Source organism: Macaca fascicularis, chromosome 12 (assembly GCF_037993035.2).
Source record: "Macaca fascicularis isolate 582-1 chromosome 12, T2T-MFA8v1.1".
In the NCBI taxonomy this organism is placed as follows: domain Eukaryota; kingdom Metazoa; phylum Chordata; class Mammalia; order Primates; family Cercopithecidae; genus Macaca; species Macaca fascicularis.
The window spans coordinates 102,138,262-102,163,486 of NC_088386.1; the positions used below are offsets into that span (position 1 = coordinate 102,138,262).

At 43.5% G+C, this 25,225-nt stretch overlaps 1 protein-coding gene across 4 annotated transcripts in view; it reads right to left on the reverse strand.

The window, feature by feature from the left end:
- The window catches only part of CMKLR2 (chemerin chemokine-like receptor 2), a 49,144-nt gene extending 24,368 nt beyond the window's left edge, over positions 1 to 24,776 (reverse strand). For 2 of the 4 annotated variants that reach the window (XM_045367560.2, XM_045367559.2), the window contains exons 1-2: positions 24,621 to 24,776; positions 19,785 to 19,899 (exon numbers count right to left, since the gene is read on the reverse strand). The gene's annotated coding sequence lies outside the window, so the exon portion shown is untranslated. Of the gene's footprint in view, positions 1 to 19,784; positions 19,904 to 24,620 lie in introns of all 4 variants that reach the window. The other 2 variants (XM_015432107.3, XM_045367558.2) reach the window with 1 other exon arrangement.
- Between the last annotated feature and the right edge of the window lie 449 nt (positions 24,777 to 25,225).

Consider the following 25,225-nt stretch of genomic DNA (forward strand, 5'->3'; position numbering starts at 1 on the left):
AACTACAGGCGCCCGCCACCTCGCCCGGCTAATTTTTTTTGTATTTTAGTAGAGACGGGGTTTCACCGTGTTAGCCAGGATGGTCTTGATCTCCTGAACTCGTGATCCGCCCGTCTCGGCCTCCCAAAGTGCTGGGATTACAGGCTTGAGCCACCGCGCCCGGCCAAGAGCTCTTTTCTTTATTCTTAGCCTATTTTGTATTATGGCTTATTTTTATTTATTTATTTATTTTTTTGAGATGGAGCCTCTCACTCCGTTCCCCAGGCAGAGTGCAGTGGCTCAATCTCAGCTCACTGCAACCTCTGCTTCCCGGGTTCAAGCGATTCTCCTGCCTCACCCTCCCAAGTAGCCAGGACCAGCTGGCACCCGCCACTATGCCTAGCTAATTTTTGTATTTTTAGTAGAGATGGGGTTTTGCCATGTTGGCCAGGCTGGTCTCAGGTGATCCACCTGCCTCGGCCTCCCAAAGTGCTGGGATTATAGGCGTGAGCCATCGTGCCTGGCCCTATGACATCTTTTCCACATACCTATTCTCTAACCAGTGGTAGAAATGAGAGGGCAAGAACCACTTTAGAGAGACCTCTTGATATATTATAAATTGCTTCTGGACATGAAGAATATATACCAATAGCTGTATAGTAAGTCATTTTAATTTACTTAATCTTTCTTTCATAGTTGATATTAATCACATTGTCCCAGAAACAAAGGTCTTGTACTTGAGGGAAAAAAAAGTGACCTTCTAAAGGCCATTAAGAATGGTGGGTCATAGAAAGGATGGATATAGGCACATATCTGCATTGTCTATGGTCTCAATACTTTAGACAACTCAAAAGCCAAGTACATCTCCAGGTATTCAAATTCAAGAAAGTGGTCACAAAATATCTTGATACTTATACCAGTAATACAATATATCTTCACTGAAAGATAACACAAGCACTTTTCCTTTTTATGTTTCTTTTTTATTTTTATAGAGATGGTTTCTTGCTATGTTGCCCAGGCTGGACTAGAACTCCTGGCCCCAGAGATCCTCCCTTTCAGCCTTTGGAGTAGCTGGGATTACAGGCACACATCGTCATACCTAATAGACAGTTTATTTCTGACAAGGAACTTGGAAGGAACACGGTAAAAAACCATCTGATACAAGAAAATTTTGTTTAAGAAATTCCACTTTTAGATAATTTCCTGTATCTTTTGTTCTCATCACAGATTTTCTCTAACAAGGCAAAATCAGACAAAGCATGTTTTCTCCTTTTCTTTTATTGATTGATTGATTGATTGATTGATTGTATTTTTTAGTTGAGATGGGGTTTCACCGTGTTAGCCAGGATGGTCTCGATCTCCTGACCTTGTGATCCTCCTGCCTCGGCCTCCCAAAGTGCTGGGATTTCAGGCGTGAGCCACTGCGCCCGGTCTCTTTCATTTTATTTTTATTATTATTTTTTAGAGGCAAGGCCTCACTCTTTCTCCCATGTTGGAGTGTAGGGGCACAATCACAGCTAACTGCAACCTCAAACTCCTGGACTCAAGGGATCCTCCCACCGTAGCCTCCTGAGTGATTGAGATTATACGCATCCACCACCACTCCTGGCTAATTTTTTTTTTTTTGTAGCGATGGGGTTTTACCATGTTGGCCAGTCTGATCTCACACTTCTGACCTCAAGTGATCCCCCCAAAGTGCTGGGATTATAGGTGTGAGCCACCGTGCCTGCTCAACGTTCTCTTGTTAAGCAGCACCTTCACTGAACTTTATGCCAGTTGCCATGCAAAGCAAATAATCTCCAACAGGTTTTCCTAGCAGATAATGTGTCTAGGCAGCAATTGCAGGCCCTGAGTTATTTCCTTAAAATGGATTTCATAATTCTACATTAAAGAGATATGTAATATTGACTAATGGCTTATTTAGTGACTTTTCACATAAGAAGGAAGTAAATGTAGTGTACCCCAGCGGGGTCCCCATCAACCACTTTTCATATACATTTCCTTTGAACACACACCATTCACCAAGGACATCAAAATTAGTGCCCTGTGATGACCTGTTCTGTGATTTAAACATCCTAAATTTCTGCCCAAACACAACCTTTCTCCTTGACCTTGAGCTCAATGTGAGTCAACAATGGGATAAGACAGCTAAAAAAAAAAAAAAAAAAAAAAAAAAAAAAAGTAACTTTGCCCTTGGGCTGTCTTAATAGAATTGGGGGAGTGTTTATCCAATTCTACTTGAACTGATCAGACAGCACCTAGGGGTACTGTGTTCTTTTCTGGGAATTACAGTTTAAGAGAAACAATGACAAACTGAAATATATCCAGGGGAGAGGGAACCGGATGGAGAGAAACTATATCATGTGAGGAGCATTGAGCAAACTGGTGGAAGCTATTTATACTGGAAAAGAAAGAGCAGGGTAACAATTTTTTCAAATGCCCAAGGGCTGGCATTTGGAAGAGGGAACTGTTCAAAGTGGCCTCAAAAAATTGAGGGACGCTAATGTTAGCTCAATGTAAGGCAGAATTTCCTAAAGATTATAGTTGTTAAAAATTTAAAAACTAAATTAAATGAATAATTTATTCAGCACCTACTATGTATTCTAGGCCCTGGAGAGAGAGTAGGACACAGAACTTACGGATCTTTCGTTCTACTGTAAAGCTATGTCAGAGGATAGTACATTTCTCATACTTGGAGATGTTTAATGACACAATCATAAAGTGAGGAGTTTTAAGCAGGAAATCAGACATTACACGTGATTGGACTTGTCATGTCTAAAGTTCAGTCAACGCTGAAACCCTAAGGTTCTGTTAGGTTCTACTAAGTTTTTTGAAGGGATGGGGTGACATGGAGGGTAGGTATATAGAGAGGACTGTATGAAATATACATATTTTTAATAATCTTGAGGCTGTTTGAAAAGGGGTGGAGTCAGATTGGCTAAAGATCATAGGATCACAGCCTTGGTTTTGTGTGTGTGTTTTTCCCTTTGATGGGTCTCGCTCAGTTGCCCAGACTGGAGTGCAGTGGCGCAATAATGGCTCAATGCGGTTTCAACCTCCCGGGCTCAAGCGATTCTCCTGCTTCAGCCTCCTGGGTAGCTGGGACTGCAGGCACACCACCCCGTTCCGCACTAGCCTGGTTAAAGCTGGATGGCGTCCATAGCTATTCGCCCAGGGCGCCCGCCTCATTCGGGTGGGGATGGGGGAAGTGGGTGGTGGCAGCGGCGCGGGGGCGGGGTTTCAACTCACCCAGGTCAGGTGGCCAGTTTTCCTTACTACAAAAGAGGAAAACTCCGCTCCTGTCAATACCTAGGTCCACATGGCACTGCGGACCTCAGATGCTGCCAGCCCCTCCAAGCCTGTCACCCCTCCATGCACTGCGCCCACTCCAGCGCATTTCCTTTCCTATCGCAGACACCTCCCAAACTCACCTTCCGCCCTAGTTCTTTCCTCCTACCAGATCGACCTCTTCCCTCCTAGATAACCCTGTTTTATGCCCCTTTGTAGGCACAAACTTGAACCTTGCTCCGTTTGAAAGAGCCCAGGCTGGGCACGGTGGCTCACACCTGTAATCCCAGCATTTTGGGAGGCCGAGGCGGGCGGATGATTTGAAGTCAAGAGTTCAAGACCAGCCTGACCAACATGGTGAAACCCTGTCTCTTTTAAAACTCAAAAAAAAAAAAAAAAAAAAAAAAAAAATTTGCCGGGCCTAGTGGCGCATGCCTGTAATCCCAGCTACTCGGGAGGCAGAGGCAGGAGAATTGCTTGAACCCGGGAGGTAGAGGTTTGCAGTGAGCCGAGATCGCGCCCTTCCACTCCAGCCTGGGCGAAAAGCGCGAGACTCCGTCTCAAAAAAAAAAAAAAAAAAGCGCAACGCGGGTGTCTTGTACTAATTACAAATCGTATCCACAACCCACTCCCCAACTTCCACTTCCAGGGGAGGATTGGGGGCTGGAGATTGCATTAATCTCCAATGGCCAGTGGTTTAATCAATCATGACTAAGTAATGAGCCTCCGTAAAAACCAGAGCTTCCGGTTTGGCGAACACACCAAGGTCCTGGAAATGGTGGCGCGCCCAAAGGGCATGGAAGCTCCGCGCCCCTTCTCACAGACCTTGTCCCGTGCATCACTTCCATCTGGCTCTTCTTGAGTTCTGGCCCTTGTAGTAAACCTGCAGTCTTGTAAGTACGCCATTTTCCCAAGTTCTCTGACCTGATCTAGCAAACTAATGAATGTGAGGGGCGGTCGTGGGAAGCCTGATTTGTATTGTATTTTAGAAGAACAGGTAACAACCTGGACTTGCAATTGGCTTCTGAAGTGGGGGCAGTCTTGTGTAAAGAAGCCCTTGATCTACGTGGGTCTGTGCTATCTCCAGACAGAAAAGGTCAGAACTGAGTTAATTTTTAGGACACCAGTTTATGTCCAAGCCCGGCAAGGTGTCTCATGCCCGGAATCCCAGCCAGGCGAGAGGATCGCGTGAGGCCAGGAGTTGGAGACTGATTTGGGCAACATAGCAAGACCCAGTCTCTAAAAAACATTTTTAAGAAAAAATTTTTTGGCCGGGCGCGGTGGCTCAAGCCTGTAATCCCAGCACTTTGGGAGGCCGAGGCGGGCGGATCACAAGGTCAGGAGATCGAGACCACAGTGAAACCCCGTCTCTACTAAAAATACAAAAAATTAGCCGGGCGCGGTGGCGGGCGCCTGTAGTCCCAGCTACTCAGGAGGCTGAGGCAGGAGAATGGCGGGAACCCGGGAGGCGGAGCTTGCAGTGAGCCGAGATCGCGCCACTGCACTCCAGCCTGGGTGACAGAGCGAGACTCCGTCTCAAAAAAAAAAAAAAAAAAAAAAAAAAAAAAAAAAAATTTGAGACTAAATGTCGCTGTATTACCTAGGCTGGAGTGCAGTGGCAGGATCTCGGCTCACTGCTACCTCTGTTTCTTGGGCTCAAGCAATCCGCCCACCTCAGCCTCCTGAATAACTAGGACTACATGCATGAGCCACCTGTGTGGCTAATTTTTTTTTTTTTTTTTTTTTTTTGAGATGGTGTGTCACTCTCACCCAGGCTGGAGTGCAGTGGCATGATCACGGCTCACTGCAGACTCGACCTCCCCAGACTCAGGTGATCCTCCTACTTCAGTTTTTGTAGAAACAGGGTTTCGCCATGTTGCCCAGGCTGATCTTGAACTTTTGGGCTCAAGTGATCCGCCCACCTTGGCCTCCCAAATTGTTGGGATTACGGGCATGAGCCACCAACCTGGGCCCCAAAAATTTTTTTTAGGTTAGCTGGATGTGATCGTGTGTACCTACAGTCTCAGTCACTTGGGAGGCTGAGGCAGAAGGATCACTTCAGCCTAGGAGTTTGAGGCTGTAGTGAGTTATCCTACCACTGTACTCCAGACTAGGCAGACCAGTCCAGACCTCACAGTCTCTAAAGGAAAAAAAAAAAAAAAAAAAAAAAAAGATGGGCGCAGTGGCTCAGGCTTGTAATCCCAGCACTTTGGGAGGCTGGGGGGTGGGAGGATCACTTGAGGCCAGGAGTTTGAGACCAGCCTGGGCAACATGGTGAAATCTTGTCTCCACAAAAAATTAGCCAGGTGTGGTGGTGCACACCTGTAGTCTCAGCTGCTTCGGGAACTAAGACAGGAGAATTGCTCGAACTAGGAAGTCGAAGCTGCAATGAGTGGAGATTGTACCAGTGCACTCCAGCCTGGGTGACAGAGAGACCCTGAATAATAATTAAAAAAAAAAAAAAAAGAATTAAAGAATTGCTTGATGTGGGAAAAACTCTCTAACCTGGTGGCAGAAGTATTGAGAATATTTTGAGTGTAGAAAAAGTTTGTTTATCCCATCATATACTCAGGATATATAAACTATTACTCTAATTTTCTTTTCTATCTCGAGTCCCTTCCAATTTCCTATCTTCCCTCTATTTCTAGTGTCCTTCTAGTTCCTATGTTCTTTTTCTTTTTTCTAGAGACAGGATCTTGCTCGGTTGCCCAGGCTAGAATATAGTGGCTTGATCATACTTAATTGCAGCCTCAACTCCTGGGCTCAAGTGGTCTCGCCTCATCCTCCCAAGTAGCTGGGACTCCAGGCATGTGCCACCAAGCCCAGCTTAGTTCCTGTTTTCTTATTTGTAGATACTGCTTTGCATGGTTTTTTTAGCCCAGCATAGATACTAAATCAAATACATTGATCAAGCTTACCATATAAATGTTTTGGTACAATCAGTTTCTGTTCCTTCATTGATGATCTAGGGAACTGGGGAAGAAACCATGACTAAACCGTTCTAAGTTTATTGTGAATGACAAAAGATGATATATGTTAGGGCACAGCACAGTGTCTGGATCATAGTAAGAGCTCAATAAATGTGCAATATCATTGTTATGACTTTACTTGATTCTTTCATTAGAGTGTATTATGAAATATTTCACATGACTTACATGACTTTGCTGAAACATAGCAAATTCTTGGGTTTCTAGCTAATTTAACGATCAATGGTTCTAATCAGAGAACTTATTTGTGGTTACATTTTTTTTTTTTTTTGAGACAGAGTCTCACTCTGTCGCCCAGGCCAGAGTGCAGTGGCATGATCTCGGCTCACTGCAACTTCTGCCTCCAGGGTTCAAGCAATTCCTCTGCCCTCAGCCTCCTGAGTAGTGGGCATTACAGGCGTGAGCCACTGCACCCAGTTTGTGGTTACTTTTGATGGCATTTTGGATCTGGGTTTCATCCTACGAGAAAACATCAACTGAAAGACTGCTGTGAGCCACAAAATAATGGTTTCCTGCTGTTACAGTAAAGCTACACTATGTTTACTCCATCCTTGACAAAGTGGCACATTCTGATCTTGTGATAATGTTCCACCAAAGGAGTTTATTTATTTTGCAGCAAAAGATTTGCATAGATTAGTTCATTTCTTGTGATGAATATCAGTACAACATAACCACGCTACTTGCTATGATCTCACTGACCTCCTATAATCCAGCTGGCTCAAAGAAGCAATCAGTTGTTTGCCTTAGCAAGAGATACATTTTGTTTACTCTCTTAAGTTTGATGAATATATCATTTACTGATTGCTTGAGAAAAAAGTAAAAAGAAGTGGTCATCATGTGGGGAATTAGTAAACAGTATCCAGTGATTCTGAGCAGATTGCATTTACCATACCTAGAAAATATGTCTTTATTTTCAAAAATCAATATTTTATTTATTTAAGGCTGAAAGATGTGTGAATATTCTTGTAAATGTTCAAATAACAAGTTAAAATAGCTAAACTTTTTTTTTTTTAACTTCATTTTGGGAAATCTAATATATTTCTGAGGAAGTCTCAAAATATGACTTTTTTTCTTTCTGTTTTTGGAAACAGAGTCTGTCTCCAGGCTAGAGAGCACTAGCACGATCATAGCTCACTGCAGCCTCGAATTCCTGGGCTCAAGGGGTCCTCCCACCTCAGCCTTCCCAGTAGCTGGGACTACAGGTGTGCACCACCACATGCAGCTAATTTTTTTTTTTTTTTTTAATTTGGGGTAGAGAAGGGGGTTTTACTATGCTGCTCAGTCTGGTCTTGAACTCCTGGACTCAAGTGATCTTCTTGCCTTGGCCTCCCAAAGTGGTGGGATTTTAGGTGTGAGGTGAAAATGCCACTTTCACACAGTGTTTGGTGTATTATTATTATTATTATTATTGTTTTTTGAGACAGAGTTTCGCTCTTGTTGCCCAGGCTGGAGTGCAATGGCGCGATCTCGGCTTACCGCAACCTCTGCCTCCCAGGTTCAAGCGATTCTCCTGCCTCAGCCTCCCTAGTAACTGGGATTACAGGCATATGCCACCACACCCAGCTAATTTTGTATTTTTAGTAGAGGCGGGGTTTCTCCACGTTGGTCAGGCTGGTCTTGAACTCCCGACCTCGGGTGATCCGCCCGCCTCCCAAAGTGCTGGGATTACAGGCATGAGCCACTGCGCCCAGCCTGTTTGGTGTATTATTATTATATTATTATTATTATTATTTTTTTGAGACTGAGTCTGGCTCTGTCGCCCAGGCTGGAGTGCAGTGGCCGGATCTCAGCTCACTGCAAGCTCCGCCTCCCGGGTTTACGCCATTCTCCTGCCTCAGCCTCCGGAGTAGCTGGGACCACAGGCGCCCGCCACCTCGCCCGGCTAGTTTTTTGTATTTTTTAGTAGAGACGGGGTTTCACCGTGTTAGCCAGGATGGTCTCGATCTCCTGACCTTGTGATCCGCCCGTCTCAGCCTCCCAAAGTGCTGGGATTACAGGCTTGAGCCACCGTGCCCGGCTTGTTTGGTGTATTATAATCCTGCCTACAAGACAAGCAGTTTTCAGTGTGTGCTGAAATACACCCTTCCCCACTCAACTGCCAAAAACCCAAAAGGAAGATCCTGGAGAAACACCATATTTATCCATGAAATATCATTCCAGAACAAGGAGTCTCTCCCAGACAAGAAAGAAACCATTTCATTTTACCATCTAAATTTTTCCCAACTTGTTTGTTGTATGTAAAGAACTGTAATTAAATACGCATTTATATGTGTGTGTTAATAGGGATAAAATCATTCTAAAGGTGGACGGTTTTATTTTGAATACAGTTAATAAAATGAGAGTCCCATTGGGGCACAATGACAAATGGAAAGGCCATGTTTAATGTTATCAATACAACTGGGTGATAGAATAAATAATTTATATAAACATGGCATTTTCCATATAGCAACCAAAAATTTATTTGACTAAGCTTTTACCTCCCAAGCTTGCTGGTGGTTTTGGAATTAAAGAGAAAATCTCCAGCTCTTCTAAAGGGTAAGTGGTACTTTTAGATGTTACTTCCCTAAACAAACTCTTCCCTGCCTCCACAAACCTATGCCCCCGCCTAAATCAGGGCCCCTACTCTAAGCTCCTCACTTAGAGCAACTATGATTATGTATGTGGAGGCTTATTTGAAGAACGTCTGTCTCCGCCAGCAGCCTGTGGTTTTGCTTACCTTCACACTCCCAGAGCCTAGCACCGTGCCTGGCAAACTGTAGGGCTCAAGAGTATTTACTGAAGAAAAGACTATTCAGTAGGTTTTGATAAGGGCATTCCTGTGCCTGGGCATCTTGGCAATAACTATTTCGTCTGAGAAGACAAACATGAACTGAAGAAGAGAATTTGAATTTTTGATTATCATCAAATCCATTATTACCAAACCCACCTTGTTTTTTTTTAATCAAAAGCATTAAAAGAATGTTGAATACCTAGAAAAGCCAGCCCCGCTCCTGAGAGGTGTGTTCAATCTGTTTAGTCACTTCCCTAGACCAGCACTTCTGACTGACAACAGGTCCCATTTCCAGGAAAAGATGAGATTTTTCTCTAAACTGGTATGAGGAGCAAACCAGTTCACTATAAACCATTGTCACTGTCATGTGTTGCTTATAATTTTTTTTTTTTTTTAGACAGAGTCTCTTGCTTGTTGCCCAGACTGGAGTGCAGTGGCATGATTTCGGCTCACTGCAACCTCCGCCTCCAGGGTTCAAGTGATTCTCCTGCCTCAGCCTCTAGAGTATCTGGGACAACAAGCGTGTTCCACCCCACTTGGCTAATTTTGTATTTTTAGTAGAGATGGGATTTTGCCACGTTGGCCAGGCTGGTCTCAAACTCCTGACCTCAGGTGATCCACCTGCCTCGGCCTCCCAAAGTGCTGGGATTACAGGCATGAGACACCATGCCCGCCCTGTTGCTTCTAATTAAAACCAGTTGACCTAATTCTACTCAAAGGAAGCAAGTACCAACCACATCTAATTATGCAAATAGCACTTAACACTTATAGTAATACTCAGCATTTCCTGAGTGCTTGTTAAGTACAGTACAATGCTAAGCAATTCACATGCATTGTCACATTTAACTCTCACAAGAATCCTGGGAGGTACTGTTATTATTTCCACAAGGCTAAGAGAGCTTTGGCACTTAGCAAAAGTGGTGAAGACCAGACTAAACATCTGGGTCTGTCTGACCTCAGGGCCTTTATTTTTTTTTATTTTTTTGAGAAGGAGTTTTGCTCTTGTTGCCCAGGCTGGAGTGCAATGGCGCGATCTCGGCTCACCGCAACCTCTAGCTCCTGGGTTCCAGCGATTCTCCTGCCTCTGTCTCCCAAGTGGCTGAGATTATAGGCATGTGCCACCATGCCCAGCTAATTTTGTATTTTTAGTAGAGACAGAGTTTCTCCATGTTGGTCGGGTTGGTCTCGAACTGCTGACCTCAGGCGATCCGCCCACTTCAGCCCCTCAAAGTGCCGGGTTTACAGACGTAAACCACCGCATCCAGGCAGGGCCTTCCTTCTTAATCCCTGCACACACAGTCTCTCTGAGGAATGATCTGTTAAGGTGTTCATCTCCCTTACTAAACCAAGAACATCCAGGGCAAGGAATAACTTTTACTTATCCTTTTATCTCACAAAGAGCAGAGTGCTCAGTAGGTGCTCAATGAATGTCTTGTGAAAGAAGACGGAAGTGCTTTCTCAATCATCAAAACTATGTTATGTTTAGGCTGGGTGTGGTGGCTCATGCCTGTAATCCCTGCAGTTTGGGAGGCAGAGGTGGGAGGATTGCTTGAGGCCAGGAGTTTGAAACCAGTCTGGGAAACATAATGAGACCTCCGTTTCTACAAAATCGAAAAAGTAGCCAGGCATGGTGGTGTATCCCTAGAGTCCTAGCTACTGAGAAGTGGGAGGATTACTTGGGCCCAGGAGGTCGAGGTTACAGTGAACTGTGATAGTGCTACTGCACTCCAGCCTGGGCAACAGAGAGAGCCATGTCTCAAAAACAAACAAACAAACAAACGTTATGCTTACTATGGTTTTAATGTGTAGAAATACACAAAACAAATATTTATATAAAATGAGGCAAATATTTACATATATAAATCTATGTAACTTTTTTTTTTTCCAGACAGGGTCTCACTCTGTCATGCAGGCTAGAATGCAGTGGCATGATCACATCTCATTGCAGCCTCCACCTTCCAGGCTCCAGCAGTCCTCCTGCCTCAGCTTCCTAAGTAGCTGGGACCTCCTGCCTCATCTTCCTAAGTAGCTGGGACTATAAGGAATGTACTGCCATGCCCGGATAATTCTTAAATTTTTGGTAGAAACAAAGACTCACATGGCCGGGCGCGGTGGCTCACGCCTGTAATCCCAGCACTTTGGAAGGCCAAGACGGGAGGATCACGAGGTCAGGAGATCGAGACCATCCTGGCTAACATGGTGAAACCCCATCTCTACTAAAAAAATACAAAAAACTAGCCGGGCCTGGTGGCGGGCGCCTGTAGTCCCAGCTACTCGGGAGGCTGAGGCAGGAGAATGGCGTGAACCCGGGAGGCGGAGCTTGCAGTGAGCTGAGATCCGGCCACTGCACTCCAGCCTGGGCAACAGAGCGAGACTCTGTCTCAAAAAAAACAAACAAAAAAAGAAACAAAGACTCACTACGGTGCCCAGGCTGGTCTTGAACTCTTGGGCTCAAGCAATCCTCCCATCTTGGCCTCCCAAAGTGCTGGGACTACAGGTGTGGGCCACTAGGCCCAGCCTTCTATTTTTATTAAAATTTAATCCACTTTTTATGTCAAAGCATAAGAAATTGCCATTTTGTTAGATCAAAAATGGTCAAGGTCACAGTCAGTCTCGGTGGCTCACACCTGTAATCCCAACACTTTGGGGGCTGAGGTGGGTGGATCACTTGAGGCCAGGAGTTGGAGACCAGCCTGGCCAACATGGTGAAACTGTTTCTTTTTTTTTTTTTTTTTTTTTTTTTTGAGACGGAGTCTCGCTCTGTCGCCCAGGCTGGAGTGCAGTGGCCGGATCTCAGCTAACTGCAAGCTCTGCCTCCCAGGTTCACGCCATTCTCCTGCCTCAGCCTCCCGAGCAGCTGGGACTACAGGCGCCCGCCACCTCGCCCAGCTAGTTTTTTTGTATTTTTTAGTAGAGACGGGGTTTCACCGGGTTAGCCAGGATGGTCTCGATCTCCTGACGTCGTGATCCGCCCACCTCGGCCTCCCAAAGTGCTGGGATTACAGGCTTGAGCCACCGCGCCCGGCCGAAACTCTGTTTCTATTAAAAATACAAAAATTAGCCAGGCATGGTGTCACACGCCTGTAATCCCAGCTACTCTGATGGCTGAAGCGTGAGAATCGCTTGAACCCAGGAGGTAGCGGTTGCAATAAGCTGAGATTGCACCCATCGCACTTCAGCCTGGGTGACAGAGTAAGACTCTGTCTCAAAAAAAAAAAAAAGCACTTTTTTGTTGTTGTTTGTTTTTTTCAGCTTTTAAGTTCTGGGATACAGATGTAGGATGTGCAGGTTTGTTACATAGGTAAATGATTTGTGTCAGGGTGGTTTGCTGCACAGATCAACCCAGCACCTAGGTATTAAGCCCAGCATCCATTAGCTGTTCTTCCTGATGCTCTCTTTCCCCCAGCCCTCCCACATGCCCCCAGTGTGTTGTTACCCCCATGTGTCCATGTGTTTTCATCATTCAGTTCTCACTTATAAGTGAGATATAAGTGAGAACATGCCGTGTTGCCAAGTTTGGTTTTCTTTTTTCTTTCTTTCTTTTTTTTTTTTTTCTGAGACCGAGTCTCACTCTGTCACCCAGACTGGAGTGCAGTGGCACAATCTTGGCTCACTGCAACCTCTGCCTCCCAGGTTCAAGCAATTCTCATGCCTCAGTCTCCCAAGTAACTGGGACTACAGGTGTGCGCCACCATGACTGGCTAATTTTTGTATTTTTAGTAGAGACAGGGTTTCGCCATGTGGACCAGGTTGGTCTTGAACTCCTGACTTCAGGTGATCTGCCTGCCTCAGCCTCCCAAAGTGCTGGGATTACAGGCCTAAGCCACCGTGCCTGGCCCCGTGTTTGGTTTTCTGTTCCTGTATTAGTTTGCTGAGGATAATGGCTTCCAGCTCCATCCATGTCCCTGCAAAGGATATGATCTAATTCCTTTTCATGGCTGCATAGTATTACATGGTGTATATGAGCCACACTTTCTTTATCCAATCTATTACTGATGGGCATTTAGGTTGATTCCAGGTCTTCGCTATTGTGAATAGCAAATAGCATTTTTACTCTTTTTTTTTTTTTTTTTTTTGAGATACAGTTTCGCTCCGATTGCCCAGGCTGGAGTGCAATGGCACAATCTCAGCTCACTGCAACCTCCGCCTCCCAGGTTCAAGCAATTCTCCTGCCTCAGCCTCCCAAGTAGCTGGGATTACAGGCATGTGCCACCATGCCGGGCTAATTTTTTTGTATTGTTAGTAGAAACAGGGTTTCTCCACGTTGGTCAGGCTGGTCTCGAACTCCCGACCTCAGGTGATCTATCCGCCTCAGCCTACCAAAGTGCTCGCATTATAGGCGTGAGCCACTGTGCCCGGCCTGCAAATATCATTTTTATATGGCACAACTGAATAAAGAAAAGGCTCTGTCAACTCTCACTTATACAATTAAGTAAAATGTTTCATTGCCAGATTTTTCTACTCAATTAGAGGTTTATCATTATAAACTGTTAAAGACAGAGTTTTATGAAAAATTAAGGATGTCATATCTATATGCCATTTTTTCTAGGTTCAATGATCTAACATTGATTCAACTTCGTATTTTATTATTTTTCATGCCATTATGGACAATTTGGTCCTAATGAAAATTCAAGCAGGCACATACATATTCCTACTTGGGTTCTCCACTTTTTTCAAGCTGCCAGGTTGTCTACCTCCTTTCAAACTCGCTCTCCATGAAGTCTTTTCTTTTTCTTTCTTTTTCAGATTAACTCCACCTTTATCCCATGCCTGACCCACCCCTTAGTGTTCCTCGAGCACTTTCATAATGATGATAGTTCACGTGTTTATAGTGATCACTTTTTGTTGAATATTGGTCTCCACTGTATCCAGTTATGTAAAGCACTTAACATGGAGGAACTGTACCCAATTCATTCAGTTACTTTTTGTTTTGTTTTGTTTTTTGAGACGGAGTCTTGCTCTGTCTCCCAGGTTGGAGTGCAGTGGCACGATCTTAGCTCACTGCAGCCTCTGCCTCCCAGGTTCAAGCAATTCTCCTGTCTTAGCCTCCCGAATAGCTGGGACTACAGGTGCACGCCACCACTTCTGGCTAATTTTTGTATTTTTAGTAGAGACAGCGTCTCTACTAAAGGCTGGTCTCAAATTCCTGGCCTCAGGTGATCCGCCTGCCTCGGCCTCCCAAAGTGCTGAGATTATAGGCTTGAACCACCATGCCCAGCCTTCATTCAATTATCATACTAGGAGATTGACTGGTTGACTTGGAAGGTTAACTTTTTTGTATTTTGTATAAAAAGAAACATAAAATTAGCATTTCAGAGAGTGACCTTGGGTGCCATTTTAAGCACATGTGAAATCTGCTTTGCTTTTGCATGATTCCGGAGGGAAGACTACAACCTCTCCTTATTGAATTCCTTATGTGCTAAACTTTGTGAAAGAAATTACTTTTTCCATTTCACTTTACATAAGACTTTGTCATCTAGGGACTGCCAGTGATAACAACAGGGCCTCCTGTTTCTGGTGTTCTAAGAACACCTCCCAGCCCACTGGTAGGCCTCTGTGGAATTTTAAAACCCCACTCGGTGCAAACAATGGGAGCTTCCTGATCCTAGTTGGGTGACCTGGCTTTGTGCACAGCTGGATTATCTGGCCTAGTTAAATTCTGAAATTGTATATACAGATCGGCAACACTGGGGTTACAGGATTTAAAGACTTAAGCCAGAACCTTCATTACACGTTTGAGTTAGATGTATATTTCCTAGAAGATAGTAATGGGCAGTCTTGTCAAGAATAGACAGTGAAAAATGTCAAGTGCCATACAAATATATTTTGGTTGTAACCTGAAAAATTTCCTCAGTTGACAGTGGGTACAAATGGGGTAGTATTTACAGTTGTAACTCAGGAGTCATTGGAGTGTCCCCATTGACTGGTACATTGACTTCTGTGTTTGCCAGAGAAACATGCTCGAAAAGAGTTCTCTAAAAAAAGTATTTGCAGTCCCAGCTACTCAGGAGGCTGAGGCAGGAGAATCGCTTGAACCTGGGAGGTGGAGGTTGCAGTGAGCTGAGATTGCGTAACTGCACTCCAGCCTGGGCAATAGAGCGAAAACTCTGTCTAACAACAACAACAAAAAAAAGTATTTCCAGGGCCAGGTGAGTTACATGTGTTTGTGTACAAGTCTGCTCCTCCTTGGGTGCCACGTTTCTACAGGTATGCTGCCATATCACTGGGCTTCTTGTCTTGTCAAAATTGGGTAGAGTTGGCCGGGCGCGGTGGCTCAAGCCTGTAATCCCAGCACTTTGGGAGGCCGAGGCGGGTGGATCACGAGGTCAGGAGATCGAGACCATCCTGGCTAACATGGTGAAACCCCGTCTCTACTAAAAATACAAAAAACTAGCCGGGCGTGGTGGCGGGCGCCTGTAGTCCCAGCTACTCGGAGGCTGAGGCAGGAGAATGGCGTGAACCTGGAAGGCGGAGCTTGCAGTGAGCAGAGATCGCACCACTGCACTCCAGCCTGGGTGACACAGCGAGACTCCGTCTCAAAAAAAAAAAAAAAAAAAAAAAATTGGGTAGAGTTTTAGGATGAAGTGAAGGTAGGAGGCCAGAGAATTCCATTCTCTTATGATATATATATATATTTTTTTTGTTAAAGTTGTCCCAAAATAGGGCTGCCTGTGCTCTGAGATTTTAGTGGAAACAACTCTTTCTATTTTTATTTTTATATATTTTTTTGAGACGAAGTCTTGCTCTGTCACCCAGGCTGGAGTGCAGTGGCGCAATCTTGGCTCACCACAACCTCCGCCTCCTGGGTTCAAGTGATTCTCCTGCCTCAGCCTCCTGAGTAGCTGGGATTACCGTGTGCACCACCACGCTCAGCTAATTTTTGTATTTTTGGTAGAAATGGGGTTTTGCCATGTTGGCCAGGCCGGTCTCGAACTCCTGACCTCAGGTAATCCACCCGCCTCAGCCTCCCAAAGTGCTGGGATTATAGGCATGAGCCACCGTGCCCAGCCTTTCCATTTTTATTTGCATGCTGATCTCACATTTCCTCTCCTCTCAGAGGTCAAAGGCTGTGCCAAGCTCCTCCCTCCCAGTAAGTTCTTCCGCAAGGCTACTCAGGCCAGGAAGGACTTCTGGTATGCCCCAGCAGCTGGCCAAAGTCCAGATCTTCTCATCTCACTAGGACCTATGATGGCACACCAAAACCCTCTCACCTTCTCACCTTCCCCATGAACTGTGAGCCTTCATACTTCAGTTCAAATCCAATCCCTTTCTTTTCTGAACTCTATATTCTCTAGGCACTACACAGTTTTAAAACTTCTTAGTTTATGAACTTAATTCTGTGTCCCAGGCAGCACAACTCAAAGCTTTCTGAGGTTAACAAGTTACCATTAAAATCCCCTGTCTTCTCCCATCACACTAACTGAGGGTTCAGTCAATATTTGCTTGATTGACAATGACAAATACAGGTAGATTCTCTTAGTTAATGCTAAACACCTCTCTGACAGGGGAAAATATTAGACTTCCAAATAAGTAACCCAAATTTTACAGTTTCCATCTTCCTCTGCCTGACGATGAAGGTGAAAACTGAGAGTAAAACAAAAATATTACATCATCCAAAAAGCCCTAACATACCTTATTTATTTGCTTTGTTGAATTCTTTTTATCGCAAAACAAGTCTTTATTTGCACCTGTCCTGTAGAGAGTTGCTGTTTGCAATGTTTCACACACTCGATTTACATGGGCTAGCTGAGTTTGTTTGCTGAATAAAAGGCAACGAGACCAAGTTTGGGCAATTGGATCTCCCCTAGGTCAATTTGCTTCGCCCAGAGATAAACTTTTCTGTAGGCAAAGCCAGGTCCCATTCCTCACCCCTGCCCTTCTCCACTCCAATGAAGGGAGGATTGCGTAATTTCTAGCAAAAATTCGTGCCTGATTCATGTTATATTTTATTCCTATTGATGCCACTTTCTTTAACAATGAAGAACATTTTTCCACTTATTTGAGTCTCAGTAAAATAATCGGAACATAATAAGATCAAGTTCATGTTGAAAAATATGAAAACAGAGTCTGAATAGAAGATTTTTTTCACTAAATATTAAGTACCCATTGTATATGCTAGATAACCCATTATATAGATCACATTGAGTAACGACTTAATAAGAAGGGGTAAAAAAAAAAAAAACCCAAAAAGGAATTGGAGAGTTTTGGAAGGAATCTTGTCCATTTGATTTATTGTAAAGGAAAGGAAGCTGAGGTCCTGAGAGTTTACACTGCCTCATGCCATGAGACAAGTTAGAGGCAAAGCTTGGGACGACTTGGCAAAATCAAAATTACAAGTGTAAAGATACTGTGCAGTTATAGATTTGAGGCATATTTGGAAATCGTCCAAGTTCAAGAGAGTGCTATGTTATTAATCTTGATTTAACTGGTTATCCCTTTTCTACCTTTTAATTTTCTACTACCAGTTTTTATTGTGGCATAGTGTCTATGATGAGGTAGTAGCCATACTGAAGTTAATGTCACCAAAGAAACCAGGTGAATTAGGACTGAGTATCACCACCAGATTTAAAAGTTTAACTTTGTGGTTTATATGGTAATTCATACCTGAAAAAAAATAGATGGTTATTTTTTTTCCCTAGAGACAGGGTCTCACTATATTGCCCAGGCTGGACTCCATCTCTTGGGTTCAAGAGATCCTCCTGCCTCAGCCTCCTGAGTAGCTAGGACTCTAGCTGCACACCACTGCACCTGGCAATATTATAAAGTTTTAACGTTATAAAAATAATGTACCATTAGACTAAGTTTGGGGAAAAGGAATGGATATATTGCCTGAAGCAGTATAGAATACACAAGGGTGGCATAAAAACTATTTTGAGCAGAAGGGATTTGAGTTCTGAAATCTCTTATCTGCCTAAAAGCAGAGCCTTCCAAAAGAACTCAAGAAACCTTAACTTGCCATAGATTCCCTCCCTGGAAGCAATCAGGGAAGACTGACCCTTATCACCAGAGATGAGAAGTCTCTACACCACACCTGAACAGATATTGTCACCAAAACTATCATATCACTGGTCTGTTCTCCTAAGGACCCATTTATGTTTCCAAAAAGTCATTTGTTTTCCCTAAGTGCCCTTCTCTTCCATTTCTCCTATTCTATTAAGATGGCATACATAAAACAAAACAAAAACAAAAAAACACACACATTAAAAAAAAAGAAAAAAAAAAGATGGCATGTAAGCCCCAAATTCTAACTGCCCATCTGAGTCACTTGTTTTTTTTTTTTTTTTTTTTTTTTTTTTTTTTAGATAGGGTTAGGTTCTGGTTGCCCAGGCTGGAATGCAGTGGCACAATCATAGCTCACTCAGCAACCTCTGAGTCACATTTACTTGGGAACGCCCATATCTACATACATACAATTAAATTTTGTTTTCTCTTGCTAATCTTTCTTCTGTCAGTTTCATTTGCTGGTGCCTAATAACAAATCTAAGAGGGAACAGAAGTTTTTTCTCCTTGACACATCTATAATCTCACCATCAGAGTAACACATCTCTTATCAGTTTTGCATATTCAATCTTTTCTACTTCATTTATTTTTACATGATTATAATTCTGGTTAACATGATCTGTTATTAAATATTTATCTCAGGGACATGACAATTAGCGGTCAAGTAACAGAAAATGTATGACCTTTTATAAACTAAGTGACTTAAATCAGATAAAATAACAAAATAGGCCATGAAAAACATAATAATCTAGTGTCTGGAAGATGTACAAATATGATGAGAATTATTCACTAAGAATAATTACTTGTAACTTGAGACCCAGGAAAGGTCCCTTGGCCTTTTTTGTTTTGTTTTGTTTAACGAAAATACCATCGGATTCATGTAACAACAGGTTTGTGGATTCTTGAGTGAATGAGTCTGCCTTAAGTGAAAAAGGCAGTTTAAGAGCATTATTGCCAGTGAAAGTTCTGTTATCAAACTTTATTTGGTTTTCATTAGCTTTCTTTTGGAGGAAAAGATAAAAGGCAATTGGTGCTCACAGTTTCTGACTAGAAAAGGAACAACTGAATAGCTGAACTCTTCTCTCCCACGGTCTTCCCTGCATTTAGCCATCTACCCCTTGTTGGGAGAGCCCAGATACCAATTATTCTAACAAGAAATTGATAGCGAGATTCGACAAGGCAACAACAACAAAGAAATGGGAGAGCACAACAAATCACAAACCTTTCATCATACAAATGGGGAGCCAGTGGCAGGGAACCGCAATACAACTCAGTTTAGAACTTTTTTCCCACCTTGTAATCTAAAGAGGGCGATACCAGTTTTCCTCTCGGAGTACCAATTTTTTCTACTAGTTTCTCAACAGTGAGTCTTCCACAAATGATGTTTGACTATTTCTAGATCACAACTCCTTAAAAGCCAGATTTATGAGCTGTAATTATGTAGGTAAAAGCTGAGAAAATTACTGAAAGTTCTTCTTTGTCCGCCCACCCCAGCAACATGCTCATTTTCTCTCTTGCAGTGTTTTAGGATTAATCAGCAGCTGTAGCGAACCCTGAAGGATCGTCCCTAAACACTTTTGCCAAGACCAAAAATATGAATCTGCAGACAGAGCATTTTGTAAACGATCAGTAGTCCTTTTCCTTTTTTGCCAGCTGGTAGTTAGTCAAATACTGTTTTGTAAATAAATCATCTGCAGGAATCCTCATCAGGTCAGCTGTAAATGTGTCAGCTTGAGGAAAACAAACAGGACAGCACTTACCAGTTAATTTTCTGTGAGGAGAGAAGCTATTGTCATGCCTGGGTGTACCTTCCTGGTTCCAGAATGAAATGGAGGGTGGTGTTCAGAACGGCTGCATTCCTCATTCCACTTTTATCTGGCTTTTGAAATGACAGTGTAGAGAAGAATGATGTTGGGTTTTGAATGTGGTTCTTCCCTTCCCCCACCACCCTCCATAAAAATTCATCATGCAATCCTAGAGAAAAGTAAGCCATGAACATACTGTACAAATTAATTCTTTTGACCAGCATGTGTTGGTGTAACAAGTTTGTTTTTTGAATGGAAATCACTGCTACTAGCTGTTCTGCAGGCTGAAAATCAGTTATGGATGGGGGCACCCACCCCTCCTTTCTCTGGGTAGGCTTTTGCTTATGAAAAGTTAAGTTAAATTAGCAGAGATGGAATGTTCTTCAAATGCATGGTATAAGGCTCATCAGGAGATTTTACTTTCTGTGCTTCAGTGTGTCCTGATAGTGAAGAGATGGAATCACATATTGGTTAATTGTGAATTTTAACTTTTTTTTTTTTGAGTTGGAGTCTCGCTCTGTTGCCCAGGCTAGAGTGCAATGGCACAATCTCGGCTCACTGCAACCTCCGCCTCCCAGGTTCAAGTGATTCTCCTGCCTCAGCCTCCTGAGTAGCTGGGATTACAGGCACCCGCCACCATGCCCGGTTAATTTTTGTATTTTTGGTAGAGATGGGGTTTCACCATGTTGGCCCCGCTGGTCTTGAATTCCTGACCTCAGTTGATCCACCCACCTCAGTCTCCCTAAGTGCTGGGATTACAGGCATGAGCCACCATGCCTGGCCTTAAAGATTTGATTTTTTTTTTTTTTGAGATGGAGTCTCGCTTTGTTGCCCAGGCTGGAGTGCAGTGGTGTGATCACGGCTCACTGCAACCTTCACCTCCCTTGTTCAAGGAATTCTCCACGTCAGCCTCCTAAGTAGCTGGGATTACAGGCATGCGCCACCATGCACAGCTAATTTTTTTGTATTTTTAGTAGAGATGGGGTTTCACCATATTGGCCAGGCTGGTCTCGAACTCCTGACCTTGTGACCCACCCACCTCAGTCTCCCAAAGTGCCCGGCCTAAAGGTTTGATTTTTTTCCCTGGTCACCATCTATGGGCCTGGCAGATGTGGGCACATCTGTGTACCTGAGGCAGGACTTAGAATTCATAAATTCAAGGGATGAGAAGTATGGAGCTGGAAGGTAGGCACGCCTTGATGTGGCGAGCTTACCTCTGACAGCTAGTTATCTTTATTTTTTATTTTATTTATTTATTATTATTATTATTATTTTTTGAGATGGAGTCTTACTCTGTTGCCCAGCATGGAGTGCAGTGGCACAGTCTCGGCTCACTGCAAGCTCCGCCTCCCGGGTTCATGCCATTCTCCTGCCTCAGCCTGCCGAGTTGCTGGGACTATAGGCGCCCGCCCCCACGCCTATATATATGTGTGTGTATATATATATATATTTTTTTTTTTTTGTATTTTTGGTAGAGACGGGGTTTCACCATGTTAGCCAGGATGGTCTCAATCTCCTAACCTAGTGATCTTCCCGCCTCGGCCTCCCAAAGTGCTGGGATTACAGGCGTGAGACACTGAGCCCGGCTGCTATCTTTATTTTTGTATAGTCTAACTTCAGCTTAACCATGTGATACCTGAAAGTGCACATTGTTAGACCGTGAAAGGTCAGCTGCCAGAGAAGCACAGGCTTTTGTTTTTGTCCACTGTTAAAGACCAAGTCTAGGAAATCTAAAGCAGGAATTCTCACGGTGGGGGTCGGAAAAAGTGGGGTGCACTTTTTCAAACTACAAATATCCCTCTGCTTTATGAGAATATATGCTCTTCCACACCTACCCGCAATCCCTTGATTCAATCTTGGCATATTTTTCAGTGTTTTGTGAGACTGGATGAATAGATGTGGTCAGTGAAGGGGGTACTTAGTAGAGCTCTGCTAGTTTCCATTCCTTTGCATTAGCAGTATTAGTATTTACTATAGTCTATACTATGTTCTGTAATCACACAAAATCACAATTTCATCTGTAAAAGCCATTATTGAGGAGAATCTCAGGAAGTTGTGGTTACTTTATGAGTTTATTTTTGGCTCTAGAGCAGGAACCATTGAGTAGCAAAGAATATAAAAAGCGACAAGAGAAATGCCATTGATCAAGGACTGTCCTATGTGCCAAGCGTAGTTTAAGCACAGTACACAATGAAACCCAGGAAAGTGTATGCGTTTTTATGTTTTAGCCACCACCTAAAACAATTAAAACACATGCTTGCTTAGCTTTGAAATTAGTCTAAGAAACAATAAATAAAAGGAATAATAAATAAAATATATCTGCAAATGTGCCTTATAGTTTGATGTATGTTTGAAGAGCTTCCGTTAGACACCCTAAGGCATGACTTGCAGTTGATCTGTTATGCAAAAGAAGCTGAAGTGCTCAGGTGTACTAGAGATAAGCTACTTGCCACCTCGGAGCATTAAGGGTATAGTAGATACCAGCCAGGCTGTTTGGTGCATTGGTTAAGCTGGTGGGCCAGTTAATTGGAGATCTGTTAAGAGAGCCTTTCGTGTAAGTGGCAGAGTTGGGGTTTGGTTCCAGACGTTCTGACTTCAAATACCATTATCTTAAGAGACTTAATCATTGGGCTATCCATCTCCTTATTGGAAGAGATATTTACAGAATTGAGTGTATGAGAGGAAGGGATAGCAAAACTTCTGCCAGGTAGAAGGATTTCAGGACAGTTTTGCCACTTTTTAAAAAATCATTTGCAAATTTTCTGAAGGCTGTTATGGCTAGTATTTCAAGGGGTTTCTTTTTTTTTTTTTTTTTTGAGACGGAGTCTCGCTGTGTCTCCCAGGCTGGAGTGCAGTGGCGTGATCTCGGCTCACTGCAAGCTCCGCCTCCCGGGTTCACGCCATTCTCCCGCCTCAGCCTCCCAAGTAGCTGAGACTACAGGCGCCCGCTACCACGCCCGGCTAGTTTTTTTTTTGTATTTTTAGTAGAGACGGGGTTTCACCATGTTAGCCAGGATAGTCTCGATCTCCTGACCTCGTGATCCACCCGCCTCGGCCTCCCAAAGTGCTGGGATTACAGGCTTGAGCCACCGCGCCCGGCCCAAGGGGTTTCTTTTTATAATATACTTTTTTATTTTTAAAAATAGAGACAGGAGCTGGGCGTGGTGGCTCACACCTGAAATCCTAGCACTTTGGGAGGTGGAGGTGGGTGGATCACCTGAGGTCTGGAGTTCGAGACCAGCCTGACCAATATGGTGAAACCCTGTCTCTACTAAAAATACAAAAATTAGCCAGAAGTGGTGGCGTGCGCCTGTAGTCCCCAGCTACTTGGGAGGCTGAGGCAGGAGAATCGCTTGAACCAGGAGGTGGAGGTTGCAGTGAGCCAAGATAGTGCCCACTGCACTCCAGCCTGGGCGACACAGCAAGACTCCATCTCAAAATAAAAATAAAATTAGAGACAGGGTCTCACTGTATTGCTCAGGCAGGTCTTAAACTCCTGGGCTCAAGTAATCCTCCTGCCTCAGCCTCCCAAAGTGCTGGGAGTACAGGCATAGGGCACCATGCCTGGTCTTAATGGGTTTTTGACAGGAGAATGTGTGCAAGGAGGTCTATAGGGCCACCTGGGCTCAGAGATGGAAGATACACAATGCCACTATCATATTATTCTGGGGAATAGGATCTCCCATTTCATACAAATAGCATTTCTCCACTAATGCTTGAAATATCACTATTAGAAAACTGTTCTTTTGAAGATATTACATTGTAAAAGAGAAGATTCATATTAATCTAATGAAGATTTAATAGTGAGAAAGGGTTGGGCGATTTTAAGTAGGTTATCCCCTCCCCTCCCATCAACCCCACGAGAAAAATTGGGGTTGCTAACTTGGCCTTTCATCTTTTGATATCATTAAGGTATTATTCTTGCTCTTTCTTGTGTGATGGTAAAATAGCATATTTCCCCCAAACATCTAAAAACTCTGATGATAGAAATTTTAGAAATAGACATTTGGGAGAATATGATATCATCAGGTCATATTAATTTTTGTCAATTATCTTTTCTAACCTTTTTGCTGTTGTTTGAAAAAGAAATCTGGAACAAAAGCATTGGAAAAGAGATATACAAAAGGACACTTTCTTACAAAGAAGCTGATTAATGAGAAACAAAGACACTTCAGTTTTTTCCTCCCGTCGTACAGGGTGATGACTATCTTGTGTAAATGCCTTTCTTAGGCCTGGCTCTTCAGGGTAGTCAGGAAGGAGATTAGACTTGGGGGGCCCTTACTTGGTTAAACTGTGAGGCTGGAGACACACAAAGCTTTTTCCAGAGACTGAAATGGACTCACAGTGGCAGGCTCAGTAGCCCTGGGGGTCACAGCAAGGAACCATGGCAACCCAGCCATACAAGGAAGTTTTCATCCACTTAAAGCAGAGAATTCTTAAAGGCTTCTAAATGAGGACAAAGCCTTGTCTAGATTCTTGCTTCTAATTCTGTTTTGCTCTGTGTAGAAAGTGAGTCTTGAGGATACTTAGTGGGAAAGTCTGTGGAGGACTTAGTTCTCCATCTCTTCCACTAAGATTTCTGAAGTTCTCATTACCTGCAGAAATGCGGGGAACAACTTCTGTTTTATCTCTAATTTGAATAAACCTTACTTTTAATATGTCAAATGCAAATTCAAAAGAGATCCAGATACAAAGCATTTTTAGGTTGGTTTTCTTAACTACAATCTACTGGCTCAGACACATGGCATGCAGGCGGGGTGTGAAGCTTTGGGGGGCAAAGCAAGCACTCACCTCTCAGAAGTTGCCGGTGCCCGTGGCTGCTGCGGGAAAGCGCGTGACCAAAGTTTTCAGGGCTCTGGGCTCTGTCTGAATCCTTGTGGTTTAATGATTTCTCTGGGAGAACAGGTCACAGCTGCCCTGAGTCTAGGAAGTATTTCCTCTCTCTGCAACAAAGGGAGATACATAATCTTTTAAGTTATTGCCCTGGAAAAGGAAATGTGGTTTGCCAGTGGTTAAGTAAATCTGTTGTACATCAGTTAGTCAACAGCATCTGGGTGACACCATTGTTGGCCCTGATTTAAGAGAAAGGGCTGCTGTGGACATTCAGGTCACTCCCAATTACCTACTCTAATTATGCTACTTTTCTCATTAAACTGCAAATAATTGTGGCTATGATGTAAGCATATCTGGAGTTTTCCAAAATGCCACATTTTAGGAAAGGAAAAGGATCAGATAAAACAGCATATTTTCTCAATCTCTTTAAACTTGTTCAGCTGCTACTTTTGCATTTTTCATTAGGAAATTGGTAGCCTGAGGGCTCACTGCAGCTGTGAATGTGTTTTGTTTGTGAAGCAGTGTTTTCTAGAGTTTGAATTAATTTCCAACCTTTAGAAGTC